The 14,495-nt window shown below is 38.4% G+C and overlaps 1 protein-coding gene across 2 annotated transcripts in view; it reads left to right on the forward strand.

Annotated features, from left to right (window-relative positions):
• ARHGAP24 (Rho GTPase activating protein 24) overlaps positions 1–14,495 on the forward strand; it is an 878,267-nt gene that overhangs the window by 333,501 nt on the left and 530,271 nt on the right. The window lies entirely within an intron of this gene.

The following is a 14,495-nucleotide window of genomic DNA, read 5'->3' on the forward strand; positions in this document are numbered from 1 at the left end:
GGAAGAAAACAGAGCAAGCTGATAATACGCGTTTCTAGGCTTAAAAATAGAAGGAAGGAATAAAGACTCCGCAGTTTACTTCCCTCACTATCCGCCCCCTTCTCCGCTGCTCGTTTCCGTTAGTGTCTTATATCACGAGAGTTTTCTAGATAACAGCCATTCAGAGATATGTTTTAATAGTAGATACTGTAATTGTAAACAAAGCCTTTGGGAATCTTTGGTGAGTTTTCAGTCACCCAAAAGAATTTGTTTAGATTTTTTAAAAGGAAACTTTTCGAGGAAGTATCCGACCTCTTTTGAGTATAGAGATATGTAATATGTTATCATTAAAAAAAGACTACTTCAGACTGCGTTTCTTGTACAAGTCCTCAAATAGAAGGGTAGATAATATTACTCTGGATTCCTTAGAGGTGTTAGGTTTTCAATACCAGCTAGCAATGGGAACCCAGACTGCCTTGTACTCTATGCATATATTAATTCATTTAAAATATCATTTCCAATATATTTCTGTTTCCATCGTAGCTTACTCTTTTTTGGTAAACCTAGCAGGACATTATTATCTCATCTCTTTCTAAAATGAGGAAGTAAATAAACCACGCGTATTTGAAATATAAAAGTTGCAACGTGTCTGCTTATCCATAAGTAAAACAGTATGTGTTGCTGTGTCTATTAAGTTGAGCAAATTAATTGAAACTCAGGGATATTTACAGTAGAGTTAAGAGCTTTACTCAATTACTGAGAAGAAGATGGACAGACAGATTAAATACAAACAATCTGTCTCCTGCTTCTAATTAGACCTCAAAACCAACCATTAAGGGCAAGAATGGGTGTTGGTATTAGGCTGGGCATCATAAAATATAAAAAACACACAGTTAATATATTAGATAAAGACAGAAAACAAATATAAAGCTCACATTAGACTTATTAAGACCTCACTCTCCCTTTTAAATTTCTTAATACTTCCTCTTCTCAGGGGATATTTCAACCTCTAAGAAAGCCCAATAATACAATTCCCCTTTTTGTCTTCCCTGGGTGCCTGACCTTCAGGTAGCAAGTGGAGAAATCTGTTCTCTTTAGAGCCATTACTGAGTTGTCAGAGAATTCCCCTTAGATATCTTGGAGGACGGAGATATTGACAAAACCTTAAGATAAATAAAATCCTCTTACCCTTCAGAGAGGGTGTCTTCTTGGTGGACGACCTTTAAGTGAGAGTAAGGGGAAAACTGTGAATTTGTTCAGATCTGGACTTTACTTTGAGGTTTGTGTAAGGAATACACAGCTAGAGTGATAAAAAGAAAGAGACTCTGTGGTCCTTTCTACGTGGGAAAGCCTGCTGAAACTCAGTCTTGTCCTTGGCTTTCAACTGTGTTATTTGGTTTTATTTCAATTGTGTTATTTGGTTTTATTACTTAATCACAGGGGCTTGAGTTTGAGAGGAGGATGGTTTCTCAGTTATGTTCTTGTGGGCTGTATATACAGTGAATTTGAACCATTTTGAAAATACAGATTTGATAATAAGTGGGGGTGAGAACTGTGTTCGCAAGAAAAAACGAAGTCAGCGCAGAACAAATACCGATGCACCTAATCAGACAAAAGTGTAAACTTCAGTGTAAAAGTGGAAAGTGTTCTGGTCTGTAATTCCCAGTGAAATCCTTTCAGGTTTTGCTTGGGAGAGCAGTGGTCAAAACTCAGAGAGTTCTCATTGTCAAGGTCTTATTGATTATGTGATCTTGGATTCTCGAGGGTGAAGGGAGAGGGTTAGGAAAGTGGAGGCGGGGTGGGGCAGGAAGGGCTAGGAATGTGCCGCAGGTGGTAATGAGTAGCTCGAGTCTGTTTATTTTGGTGTCTTGGTCAAAGCCTAGTTTGCTGTTTACCAACAGTGCCCTGAATAGTTTGGCTGTGACCTACTGGCCCACTGAAGTGTGTTTTCTTTCTGGTTCTATTAGTGTCCTGATTGGTTTCTCAGGGCTGAAAGTACATAGTGCTGATGATGCAAAGTCCTGGCGATACATCTGGTTCTTGTTCTTCGTGTTTGCAGAACATGTTTGCTGAAGGACCCTCTTTGTTACCTGTGGTTGTTCTCCTGTAGTTTCTTTTATGGCCAATGTTGAAGGGTTCTTTTCCCATGAGTTGAGCTTATGCAATGCTGTTTCCTTCTTTCTGCCATGTTTCAATTTTTTGGTAAAGCTGAATGCCTTGGAAAAATAAAATGGGAGAGGTAGATGGAGGCCCAGCTTGGAGCCCGGTAAAGAGAGCATGTATGCAAGCAAAGTCACTTCAGTCATGGCAGACTCTTTGCGACCCCATGGACCATAGCCCACCAGGCTCCTCTGTCCGTGGGATTCTCCAGACAAGAATATTGGAGTAGGTTGCTGTGCCTTTCTCCAGGGCATCTTCTGGATCCAGGTATCGAACCCTAGTGTCTACATCTCCTGCATTGGCAGGAGGGTTCTTTACCACTACTGCCACCTGGAAAACCCCTCAGTAGGGAGGGACAGCCACCCAGTTGGTCACACATGAGTGTGGAGAAGCTTGATAATAACAAGAACCTGAGGTAGCCATTCTATCCTGATCACCTTTTTCTGAGGAAAAAGGCAGAAGAGATTTAAAATAAAAAAGATGCCTGTTTACACTTAAATTTGTGATTAAATGATTAATATTTCTCCCAGATGGAAAAAGGTATTTAAAATTAAAGTCATAAATAGGCCACTTAGCCATGAAGTTAGTGTTCTTCATGGGAAGAGTTGAACTTTCATATTGATCTGCAATGGTAACCCATCTGTCTTTGCTATATAAACTCAAACTTTACAAGATTATGATGGTTTCAGCACTAAATAAAAGCCCATTTGGAAGTGGAGGGATTATTGTGATGAAGTCAAAGAATGTTCAATTTTCAGAGGATACTGTGCACATGTGTGCTTTTAAGCAGTATCTCCATTCTACTGTGGCATTGCCACAATTAATCTTTGTAAAGTGCAGATCTAACTGTGTAAGTCCCGTGTTCTAAAACCTTTGATAGACCCCAGAGACCTATAACAGCAGCTCTAAATGCCTTAGTTCAGGGACTAAAAGCTCTTCAAAGCCCTTCATTTTTAGCTGTGTCTTCCTACACCAGGGACCCTCACTCTTTATACTTCTAATTTCTTGCTTCTGGATTTCATTCTCCTGAAATGTCTTCTGGCTGGAAAGCCTCTGTTGATTATCAGTGGTCCACTTCAAGTGGATCATCCTTTGGAAGACTTGCCCAATTCCGTGCAGGAAGAATGAATCATGTCTTCTCATCTGCTTCCGTAATGTCTTAAACATACCGTGAATGATTACTTTAATAATTTTTATGTACCCTCCCCCAGCCAGCTACAGTGAGTTCCTTAATGGGTGTATTGGTGGTGGTGGGAATACCTGTTTCTAGCTCCTAGAACAGAGTATGAAGTGTAGTAGACGTCTATTAATGTTTCCTTAGTAAATGAACAAGCAAAGTCATGAATGAAGAAAGCGGTGGTGGACTCCAATTTATGCAGGTAGTTATTTCCCCAAAGTCCATTTGAAAAAATGTCTGTTTGGACTCAGAGTTCATTTTCTACAGGTAATGATGCGACCAAATATAGTTCACTTTCCAGACTGGCCCATACAAGCCTATTTTATTTCTGTAATAGATGAAATATTGTGCTTTTACTATTCTAAAGTAAAAGCAAAACAAAACAAAATCTAGAGTGGAACCAATTTTTTTTTTTTCCTCTTTGAAATTACAAAATACTCTTGAGTTTAAAGAGAGTAGAAACCGTTAGAATAAATAAACATCTCCCACAATTATTTTTTATATTATACTGTAAAATCTCTAATCTGCTGTATCCCAGTGGGAGGTCCTGGATTTAGCTGTGAGGACTAATAATGGAGTTGAATTGGAGATCCTGTTGCCTGTGGACTGGGTAATAATCTTAATTAATAAAACAAAATAGAAGTACTAATTTGGGCTATTTAATAATTATCTTGAATGCTAGTGCTTGAGGGAATCAAATTTAATTAAAGTAGAATGTGAAGGTGGATGGAGAGGAGGAAATTCAGAAAGGCACCTTCCTTCCTTTTGCTGACTTTTAAAATTATATTGGTTTTATTTCCATCTCCTTTGATCATTTATGCTCAAAGTTCCTTCCTGAAAAAAATTAGACTACAATTATTTATGCTGCCTAACATGTAGGAGGTGGAGGGGGGGGGTATATGTGCTTTGAGCCAAAATACAAATGGGTTTATTTTATTTTCAGAACTGTGATAATTTTGTCATTTGTATACTTGCCGTGTAACACGTGGATAATTTTTCAATAAAGAATGCATAATACTTGTGTTTCAGGCACTATCCAGGGACCATGTATAGCTCATGTTGCTCTTTATATAGTATCTCTGAGGAGACTGGACAAGCAACCACTGATATTTAAAAGTAATAGTCTACTCAGCTTTCTAAATCTTCCATGCTCTCTATTTTTATCAAATTGAAAATTTACCCTTCCTAATCATGTTACAACTCCTTTTTATTATGTTGTCTTCATTCACTATGCTTTAATATAATACTTTTTACTTTTTGCAGGGAGTCAGTTGAAAAGAGATGGGCTCCATGGAAAACATCTTGGTGTTTTTTGTTATGTATTTCAATATTCCTTATGTAAAGATCTCTACAAATCCATCTTTGCTTTTACTGCTTTAGAAAATGTGTTTCTTCTGATTAGCTAGCATTGTTTCTTTTCTTAGAAGAACAGAAGCTAAAAATCACCATGTTTATCATTTTAGTTTGTCATCCAAGAACTCAATATTAAATTTGATGCACAGTTATACCTTAGTTGAGGTTTTCTAATGTGGTTTGCACACTGGCACCCCATTCCAGTACTCTTGCCTGGAAAATCCCATGGACGGAGGAGTCTAGTAGGCTGCAGTCCATGGGGTCGCTAAGAGTCGTGTCACTTTCCCTTATCCCTTTCATGCATTGGAGAAGGAAATGGCAACCCACTCCAGTGTTCTTGCCTGGAGAATCCCAGGGACAGGGAAGCCTGGTGAGCTGCCGTCTGTGGGGTCGCACAGAGCCAGACACGACTGAAGCGACTTAGCAGCAGCAGCAGCAGCAGCAGCAGCAGCAGCAGCCTACTTTAATGATCTTAAAATACCCATACCTTTTAACAGTTAAAAGTTAGCTTAAATGCATTATGGAAATAGGCCAAATTACCTCCATTTTAAACTTTTTTTAGTATGTTGTTGTTTAGTTGGCTAAGTTGTGTCTGACTCTTTTGAGACCCCATAGTAGCCCCTCAGGCCCCTCTGTCCATGGGATTTTCCAGGCAAGAATACTGGAGTAGGTTGCCATTTCCTTCTCCAGGGGATCTTCCCAACCCAGGGATGATGCATCTCCTGTGTCCCCTGCATTGGCAGATGAATTCTTGACCACTGTGCAACCTGGGAAGCATCACTTTTTTTTAGACATGTAGTTAAATATGTATAAAATTTTATTTTGTAGCTTCAGTTTAGTGTTTCAGAGCCAATAATTTTTCCAGATTATTTTTTGTGGTTTCTTGAATCATTCTAAGTACTGTTTTTATACTCCCTGAGAGATAAAATGGCCTTGCCCGAAATACTATATTTCTTGAAAACCTTAGAAAGAAAATCATATCTGAATAATTTTGAAAGCAAATCCTTCAGAGCAAACATGTGAGTTCTTTTCAATATGTATATTGTAATTGTATGGAAGAGTGCCCTCAGGAGTATCTCAGAAGCATATTTCTTTTTCTTACAAGTAAGATCTATCAATAGATTGAAGTAAAAATCATAATTAAGATCTGTAATTAGGGCTGTATTCTGCCCATCAAATTGAGTTTTCCGTTAAAGAAAGTAATTTTTCAAATTTCCCACGGAGGAGAAATAACTCTCATTTTGTCTTGAGTTTTTCTGCCTCTTTAAGTCACACAGACTTGTAATAATAATCACGCTAACTAATCAAGTACCTGCTAAGTACCAAGCACTCCATGGGAGTTTTATTTATTTTTTAAATGTACTACTTATAATTCTAGAAATAGTTAGAAATAATTAGTAATTCTAGAAGTAAACTATGTTATATCTAATTCAGATATGTTATTCCCACCCTGTGAGTGTGTTTAGGTTCAAAGAGGTAAAACTTACTCAAGCTATTATTGTTAGTAAGGGGTAATAGAGTTGAGAAAACCAGATCTATCTGAATCCAAATACCCTGTCATTTTTCTAATATGTCACCTTCTCTCAGTGCTTTTCCCTTTATTAATTTTAGAATGATAATCTGTGTTTCAATGTGCTTGACGTATAGTACAGACTCTGGTCCCAACATGGTCTCAAAGAACTGGCCTTGACGTTCTCCTGCAGATCTTTAAGATGACAGTGTTATGCTGATGAGTTGGGACTCATGGGATGGATTGCCACTATCAAGGTTTGCTCATAGTAATTGGCTTGACCAGATTTATCTTCTGGTGAGAGGTGAACAGCAAAGATATGGTCCATGTAACTCCAATGATTTATTTGTTGTTCAGTCACTCAGTCGTGTCCAACTCTCTGTGACCCCATGGACGGCAGCACACCAGACTTCCCTGTCCTTCACCACCTCCCGGAGCTTTCTTCAAACTCATGTCCATTGAGACAGTGATGCCATCTAACCATCTCATCCTCTATTGTCCCCCTTCTCCTCCTGCCTTCAATCTTTCCCAGCATCAGGGTCTTTTCCAATGAGTCAGCTCTTCACATCAGGTGGCCAAAGTATTGGAGTTTCAGCTTCAGCATCAGTTCTTCCAATGAATATTCAGGACTGATTTCCTTTAGGATGGAGTGATTTGATCTCCTTGCAGTCCAAGGCACTCTCAAGAGTTTTGTCCAACACCACAGTTCAGAAGCATCAATTCTTTGGCACTCAGCCTTCTTTATGGTCCAACTCTCACATCTATGCATGACTACTGGAAAAACCATGTAGGATAAAACCAATGATTTATCCTTATTGCTTAATTCCCAGACTTTTGCCCCTAGGGCAAGTGATTTATATGTGAAATAATCCCAGGAAACTCAGGTAAGGGGAGGTCTTCTTTTTTTTTCAGGTGAAACTTCTCATATATCAGTACTTTTAATACTAGGTTCATCAAATTATATTAAAAAGGTGATTTTAAAGGTGCAGGCCTTCTATAATATTTTCATGAACAGTGTACTCTATTATAGTAAACCAAGCTTATATCCACTGTTAAGTGTATTCCTGGAATACTGTGAGAAACAGACGGAGGTAGTGGAGAGAGAAGAGGTAGGTGGTCCTAGGGCTGAGGACTAGAGACTCAACTTGAAAAAGCTGAAATAATGTATATTTTCAGGAACCTCCATATTGTTCTCCATAGTGGCTTTACCAATTTACATTCCCACCAACAGTGTACTAGGGTTCCCTTTTGTCCACATACTCACCAACATTTATTATTATTATTTTTTTGATGACAGTCATTTTGACCAATGTGGGGAAATGTCTTATTATGGTTTTGATGTGTTTTTCCCTGATGATTAGTTATGTTGAGTGAGCACTTTTTCATGTGCTTGTTAACCATCTGAATGTTTTCTTTGGAGAAATGTTTCTCCGGGCCTTCTGTCCATTCTAAAATCATTTTTAATGTGGAGTTGTATGAGCTTTTCGGGCTTCCCAGGTGGTGCTGTGGTAAAGAACCTGCCTGCAGTGCAGGAGATGCAAGAGACATGGGTTCGATCCCTAAGTCAGGAAGATCCCCTGCAGAAGGAAAAGGCAACTCCAGTATTCTTGCCTGGAAAATCCCATGGACAGAGGAGCCTGTGGGTAGCAGTCCATGGGCTCATAAAGAGTCTGTCAGGACTGAGCACCAGCATAAGATACAGGGTGATTTCTTTATAGACCTGGGTACACATCTGGAGTAAGCAAAAACATGAATACGAAAAGATAGATGCACCCCAATGTTCATAGCAGCATTATTTACGATAGTCAAGGTGTGGAAGGAGCCTGTGTTGCATTCTCAGTCGCTCAATAGTCTTTGACTCTTTGTGGCCCCATGGAATTTTCCAGGCAAGAATAACAGAGTGGGGTGCCATTTTCTACTCCAGGGAATCTTCCAAACCCAGGGAATGAACCTGTATCTCTTTTTGTCTCCTGCATTGGCAGGTGGATTCTTTACCACTAGCATGACCCGGGAAGCTTATGGAAGGAACCTAGGTATCCATCAACAGATGAATGGATAAAGAGATGGGGCATTTATACACAATGGAATATTATACAGCCATTAGTAAAGAATGAATTTTTTGTCATTTACAACATGGATAGACCTGGAGGGTATTATGCTTACTGAAGTAAGACAAATACCATATGTTTTCAGTTACATATGGAATCTAAACAAGTAAAACAAATGAAGAAATATAACAAAACAGAAACAGATTCACAGATAGAGGACAAGCTAGTGGTTACCACTGGGGGAGTGGGAGTGAGGCCAGATAGAGGAAGAGGATTAAGAGGTACAGCCTACCAGGTATAAAATAAATAAGATACAATGATATAATGTACAGCATGCTGAATATAGCCAATATTTTATAATATCTTTAAATGGAGTATAATCTATAAAAGTAGAATCCACTATGGTATAAAACTGAAACTTTCTATCATAAATAGACTATATTTTGATGAAAACCAAGAAAAGAAAAAGCTGAAATACAGAAGGAAGGGATTCTTTCTTTGGGTGTAGCAACTGAGAAGGGGAGAAAGGTTGAGTTCTTGGTGACAGTATTCAGTGGACACACTGAAATGAAATGGGCTGCAGGGAAAGTAATTTCAAAGCTAGTCTTTCTCAAGATAAGAGCGTTTATCCCAGAAACTGTTGGAGTGCATGTCACTCCTGTTTTTGATGATATAGAGAAAAAGTTCTCCAAATTCCTTGTGTCATTTTTGATTGTTCTATTGTTCAAGGAATATCTAGTTTTAAAATTTCTTTTATGAAGAAACTTCTAGGAGGAAAAGATGACCTAGGGGAGTCAGAGGAGCTTGATGTTATCTTGTTGCACCTAATTGCGTAAAAGCAGGATTTAACCACAGGAGTACGGCCTTTAGAATTCCTTTTTGGTTTTTGTATCCCATTGTGGTTTATTACAGGGTTTCCCAGGTGGCACCAGTGGTTAAGAACCCACTTGCCAATGCAGGAGACATAAGAGACCTAGGCTTGATCCCTGGGTTAGGAAATCATGTGGAGGAGGGCATGGCAACCCACTCCAGTTTTCTTGCCTCGAGAATTCCATGGACAGAGGAGCCTGGTGGGCTATAGTCCATAGGGTTGCAAAGATTCGGACACGGCTGAAGTGACTTAGCAGGCACACACGCATGCACGTGGTTTATTACTGTGAAATGGTTAAATGCAATGCATGCAATGTTATACAAAGGCAATTATCGATATACAGAAGGACTAACCCTCTCACGTTCGTGATTTACTGATCAGAGATTTCATATTTTGGTAACAACTTATGCTTTCATCATGCAGTAACTTTTATGTGTTTGTAGGGTTAGGTTTGAGTTGACAGGTTCTGTGGGGGAGCCTTGGACATCGATGCCTAGAAACAGGTGGGGGTTGTGAGGGATTATCTGGGGAAGGAGCTCTGAGGACTCCCTCTCAACAGAGGGAGCTGCTGGAGGAGGATGGATGGGAGAAGGGGAGAAGCAAGTTCACAGGATGATATGTGTCAGAAATCAAAGAATTAGGAGAAAAGGCAAATCCAGAGACAGTGTTGGAAACTAGAATTCAAGGGCAGGGAGGCAGCATATGATGTGACAAACAAGAATGAGTCTCTGCTTTTAATAATAGATAGCAATTATTAAAGCCTTACTATGTCCTAGTTATGCCAAGCTCTTCCATGGGTTATCACCTTTAATCTTCAAGCTCCCACACGAATAGAAGCTATTATTATCTTTTATAGGTGGGAAAACTGGAACTTGGAACTTCTTTGGTAGTCCTGTGGTTAAGACTTCGCAGAGGTTATGGGTTTGATCCCTGGTCAGGGAGATCCAATATGTCTCATGGTCAAAAAATCAAAACAGAAAACAGTATTGTAAAAAATTCAACAGAGGCTTTAAAAATGGTCCTCATCAAAACAAAACAAAACAAAAAAATCAAATATAAAAAAAAACAAACAAACAGAAACTTGTAAAGTCTTTGTAACTTACCAAAGTCTCACAGGCACTAAATGGTAGATGTGGGATTCAAAACTAAAGGATCTTACTGTGAGATATTATACCATACTTTATCTCTATGCTCTGGAATTACACAAAGCCCTATAACCTTGGGCAAGTTGTGTTAACCTCCTTGAACCACAGATTCCCTCTCTGTGAAATGGGCATTTAATAATATCTACTCCATAGTGTTGTTATAGGCTTTTAATGTATGAAGTGAGCATGAGCATTGCCTGTAAGATACTAGAAGGGTTTCTAGCATCTGGTAAATGTCAATACATGTCAACAGTTATTGTAATATTATTAAATTTCATGATGAACATGGGATTCTAGAGCAGTATTTTTCAAAATATAGATCTTGATGCATCAGCGGTCATAGAATCAAATCAGTGGTTCATGACCACTTTTCAATGAAAGGGGATAGAACAGGATGGAATGGAATGGAAAAGTCAGGGTTCATTATATATAGTAAAAGTAAGAATTCACATGTTTTAATTTTCAGTTTTTTAAATGTGGATGTAAGTATCTGACACCCTAGGTAAAAATGAAAAATGTACTTATTATTATTGATAACTGTCAAGATAAAGTATTTTAAAAATCCTTTAAAGTAGCAGTTCAGAATGTGGTCTCAAGACCAAAAGCATCAGTTTCACCTGGGATCTTGTTAGAAATGCAATTACTGAGACCTACCTGAACCCAGCCATATGAGTTTTAACAAGAACCTCAGATGATTAAAGACTATTACCTATTCAAAAGTGGTGCTGGGAAATCATGATTAAAAATAGGTAAGGATATATCTAAATTACTTAAGAGCAGTTAGAAGAACATATTATTTTATATTGACTAAAGCTGTTAATTCTCTATAAAATGCTTTCCTGTGTCTTGTGACTAGTTTTGTGTAGTCTTTTCTCCTATTTTTTTCTATGCTGTCCTCTCACAGTTCAGGTGGCTGAGTCCCACAGAAGTTAATTCTTTTGTATATAGAAGGACATTGAGTAGTTAGATCTGTACTTTCTTCTAGAACTACAAGATAAAGGCTTAATATTCTTTGGGAGTAGCCCAGAGCCCTGAATATCTAAGTTGTATTCAATTTGAAACATTTTAATGATAATAGTCCAGATGCCCGAACAGCTGTGAAACTGGGAATTGAATTAAGAACTCATAAAAAAACTGCATTCAGTATTTTACTGAGATATTTATTTTGAAAAGTACATGCAGACAAGAGATTGGCAATCTAGTTAATGCAGTACTAATACTGATGATAAACAACAATGACAAAAAATCTGTTTTGGTAAAAATGGAAGTCATATAAATTTTTATAAAGAGATGTTTTTCCTAATAATGAAAACAATGAATGTGCTTAAGATATTTATTGACTGTATGTCGTTACTTTAAAGAGAGAGCAGGTAATGTTGAATTGACTAGTTTTTATTCATTTTTTTGTGTTTACTGTTGTATTTGATTTTCGGTTGGAAGGTCAAAGTGAAAGTGTTAGTTGGTCAGTCGTGTCTGACTCTTTGTGACCCCAAGAACTGTAACCTACCAGGCTCATCTGTCCATGGAATTTCTTAGGCAAGAATACTGGAGTGGGTACCCATTCCCTTCTCTGGGGATCTTCCTGGCCCAGAGATTGAACCCCAGTCTTCTGTACTGGCAGGTGGATTCTTTACAGCCTGAGCCACCAGGGAAGCCCTTCAATTGGAATGTGTATTTACTTTAAGACATGGAAGAATTATGTTTGAAAATACAGCATTCAGATTCACTAGAAAAAGTTTGAGGATTTTCTTTTCCATGTCTTTAAAAGAGCATTTCCTTGGATTTTTTTAAACTACTTTTTAATAAACATATATTAACTTTTCTATTTTTATTTTATCTTACATTGTTATTGGAGAATATAACAATATTGTGTTATATTCTACTGTACAGAAAAGTGAATCAGCTACATGTATACATAGATCCCCCCTTCCTTGGATTTCTTTCCCGTTTAGGTCCCCACAGAGCACTGAGTGGAGTTCCCTGTGCTGCACAGTAGGTTCTTATTAGTTATCTATTTCATACATAGTATCAATAGTGTATATGTGTTAATCCCAGTCTCCCAGTTCGCCCACCTCTTCCACCCTTGGTGTTCATGCTTTTGTTTTTAGTAGTGTATGAAAATATTTGTAGGACAGAATTGTCAGAAAGAATCAGTTTTAGGGGTAAGAATGTCTACCTCTGGCTCATTGCAGGTAAGAGTGTATATTGAAACCATACATATGGCTGATTCACGTTGATGTGTGGCAGAAAACATCCTCCAATTAAAAATAAAATAAAAACAGTGGCTTGAGAGATGTTTCAAAAGATCCTTCTTTGCTTTGTAATCTATGATTGGGGAAGATTGAATGGGAAGGGGCTAGAATGAGGTGGCTCTGGTCCTACTTCTGGTATTAATTAGCATCTGTGAACTCAGGCAAATCGTTTCCTTTTTCTGGACTTTAGTCTCCTTATCTGTAAAATAAAGGTGTTAGAGTAAATGCTTTCTAAGATTGTTCCAGCTTTGAAAAAGCCTCTGTGGCTAAATGGTAGTGTGCTTCTTTGAAACAATTTTGATAAGAGTGTAGCTATGGGTGCCATTTCCAGGGCTCTGAAAATTGGATGTTGCCTTTGTGGAGGAGTGAGGATCTGGAAGTCTCTAGATTACACGATAAAGTTTAGCCTGACCTTTCCTTGTGCCAGTGGGCTAGTTTTTACCATGGGTGGCACTACACACCAGGAGGCTCTTGAGAATGTATGAGAGTATGTTTGGTTATAGCAATGACTGGGTGAAGCTACTGGCAGTCGTTGCCCAGGGGTCAAGAATGCCATATGTCTTACAGTGTGACAGTCCCTCACTGCAAGGAATTTTCTTTCCTGAAATGCTGAAAACATCCATTGCAAAACCCCAGCAAATAAAGTGAAAAGATTGAGCTGTAACTCCATATTTTATAAAGTCACCTGGGAAATTGTAATGAAGTGTATACTTTCTGCTATAACACAAATGCAAACCCTGGCTATTATTAGATGACAACTGGTGTTTATGATGCATGGGGGAGAACAGCCTTCAGTTCTCTGCTCTATAGATTGACAGTGCAATAGGAAAAGCAGCAACATCTCAGCTCTGTTAGTACAGGGGGCAAATATAACTTGAAGACATACTAGGAATAGTTTCTTTGAGTGTGAAGTTACTAGTTTCCAAATCACTTGCAGAAGTTTCCATTCAATGCATCTGGACATTCCTTGGGTTCAAATAGTACCAGGATGAAGGATCAATATGTTATGCCAGGATCAATATGTAGATTTGATTCTCTGTGATAAGAAATACTACTTGCTTAACAGTTCTGCACATGGTGGTGAATGACATGAACTCTTCCTGTTCCTCCTCTGGCCTCCTCTGCCCTTGTGTTGGCCTCGTAGATTCTGGGTCAGGTTAAGGATAGAGCCTACTCGGCAAAGTGACTCCCCCAGGGCCGCCTCAAGGACTCTGGTAACATTTTCAAATTTGACATGAACTTTGCTTTGGAATCATTTAAGTCACAGGATCATTTTCTTTTTTTTGTTGTTTTGTTTTTCTCTCTTCCTTCTTCCTTTTTGTGTTTGTGGACTCCTTGTTTGTTAATGTGTGGCTCAGTGGTAAAGAATCCACCTGTCAATGCAGGAGATTCAGGAAATGCAGGTTCGATCTCTGGGTCCGTTAGGTCCCCTGGAAGAGGAAATGGCATTGCACTCCAGTATTCTTGCCTGGAAAATTCCATAGACAGAGGAGCCTGGTGGGCTACAGTCACTGGGGTCAAAGAGTCAGACACATCTGAGCCCACACACAGGTACGGATAAAATTGTTGCCTAGTGAATAAAAGTCAACAATATTTTCCAGGAGTGACAAGGAACCCCTGCTTCTGCTTTATTTGGTGAATTTGGGCCTTAATAACTCAGCAGGAGAAGAGGCAAACAGAGGTGAAACCGAAATATGTAACATTTTTTTCCTGTAAATTTGGTAAAATTTTAGATTTCAGGAGAGGGTTGAAACTACAGAATTTAAAATATGTATATATATATATTTTTTTTTGGGGGGGGGAGTCTTTCATGTTAATTATCTATGCTGGGCCTCTTCAGTTAATAAATTATAAATTACATGCTACATTCTCCTTAGAATGAATTCATTGTACATCAGAATAAAAGCATATTTAGAAAAATAGCTATAACCACCTTATCTCAGTCTTTTAATATGGAAAATGAGTTCAAAGTGATCTAGGTCAGCGGTCCCCAACGTTTT

Source organism: Bos indicus, chromosome 6, assembly GCF_029378745.1.
Source record: "Bos indicus isolate NIAB-ARS_2022 breed Sahiwal x Tharparkar chromosome 6, NIAB-ARS_B.indTharparkar_mat_pri_1.0, whole genome shotgun sequence".
NCBI lineage: Eukaryota > Metazoa > Chordata > Mammalia > Artiodactyla > Bovidae > Bos > Bos indicus.